Here is a 1,983-nt window from a genome sequence, read left to right as displayed (position 1 = left end):
AGCGTCTGAGTAAGTTTCTGAATGTTTAGTTTCAGTTCTCCATTATGAGCTTCAGTCCAGCTTTCCAATAGGTTGATTGCTTTCTTCAGAATTTGCCAAGTCGAATTTGCTTCCCATCTAAAAATTCTGACGTTTCTTTCCTTCCATATCAACCATATCAATGTTGTAAATAAGCAGTCCAATTCATTCGGTCTTGTGGTGTTCTTTCTTGATCTCCATGAATTCCACATGTGAAGCATGGTGTCTGGTAGTGTATGAATAGATAACTGCCTTTGTATTTGAGACCATATTATTTTCGTGTAAGCACATGTAAAGAAGATATGGTCTGCTGTCTCATCCGCTTCTCCACACATCACACATGCCGTTGATTGAACCCAGTTCTTCTTTCTCATGTTTACTTTTGTTAGTAATTTAGTATTCTATCGTGAACAGCTAACCAGTTGAAGACTTTGGTTTTTTCTGGGAAAGAGAAAGTGAGAGAATGTCCTAAAGAGCTGGAGGAGTTGGGGGAGAAAATTGTATCAAAATGTCAAGGGTTGCCACTAGCTATCGTCTCTTTAGGCAGCCTGCTGTCCCTGAGAGAGAAAACCAAGTCAGAATGGGGGAAAGTTTATGATCGGCTGAGCTGGGAGTTGAATAACAACCCAAATTTGGACAATGTGAAGCATGTTTTGAATCTCAGCTACAACTATCTACCGAGATATCTTAAGAACTGCTTCTTGCATTGCAGCATGTTCCCGGAGGATCATGTGCTTCGGAGAATCTTTCGTATGCATGCAGCATTGCTTTGGACAGTTAATGATTTTCCTGCATATGGCGATATTTCTGGATGGTGTACAAAAGGGTATAAAGCATGCCCAACTTGTAACGATGATATTACATCGGACCGTATTCGCGGAAAGATTTGTTTTACCGGCCATCGACGTTTCTTGCCAGATGATCATAGATGGAGGAGAAGTCTTAAGTTCAATGGCAAGCATGAACGACGTGCACAGCCAAGATTCTGATCTACGGACAATATTTTAAATCAGTTACCAAACCCACAGGATGTCATATTTGGTAAGGGTCTGGCCAGCCAAGTAGGGGTGCGAACAAGTATCGGAAATTGGAGAAAAAAGAGCAAGTTGTTTGATCTTCCATATTGGAAAACGCTTCTTCTTCGACATAATCTTGACGTCATGCATATTGAAAAGAATATATTTGATAATGTATTTTATACCATTCTCAATATCGAAGGAAGAACAAAGGATACCGTGAAGGCTCGTCTTGACTTAGAGGATATGCGGATTAGAAAGGAATTACATTTGATTCGACGAGGGGATAGGCTGGTGAAGCCATTGGCATGTTATACACTGAATCGAAGAGAGAGAAATCAATTTCTTTCATATTTGAGATCAGTGAGGTTTCCTGATGGATACGCCTCAAACTTGAAACGGTGTATCAAGTCGAAAGATGGGAAGATCGTCGGGATGAAAAGTCATGATTGTCATGTACTTCTACAGCATGTGCTCCCAGTTGGTTTGTGCGGATTGTTGCCGGATAATGTGTGTGATGCGTTACTTGATCTGGGAACTTATTTTCGAGACTTATGTGCGAAGACATTGAGACGAAGTCAGATCGACATATTGGAGAAGAAGATTATCATTACTCTCTGTAAGCTCGAGATGATATTCCCTCCGCCTTCTTTGATATCATGGTGCATCTTTCTGTTCATCTTCCACATGAGGCTAGATTGGGTGGGCCAGTACATACAAGATGGATGTACCCAATTGAAAGGTAATTGCATGATATTGTAATATTTATTATTCATTATTGTATTCTTATTATATGTGATATCAATTGATAATTTATTGAATAGGGAGATGCGTGAATACAAGAGTGCCGTCACTAACAAAGCACGGCCTGAAGGTTCAATAGCAGAGGCACATGTTATGAATGAATGTCTGACGTTCTGCTCTATGTACCTTCGATGAGTGGAGACCA

The sequence above is a fragment of the Elaeis guineensis genome, chromosome 8 (genome assembly GCF_000442705.2).
Source record: "Elaeis guineensis isolate ETL-2024a chromosome 8, EG11, whole genome shotgun sequence".
NCBI lineage: Eukaryota > Viridiplantae > Streptophyta > Magnoliopsida > Arecales > Arecaceae > Elaeis > Elaeis guineensis.
This window is presented reverse-complemented; position numbering follows the sequence as displayed.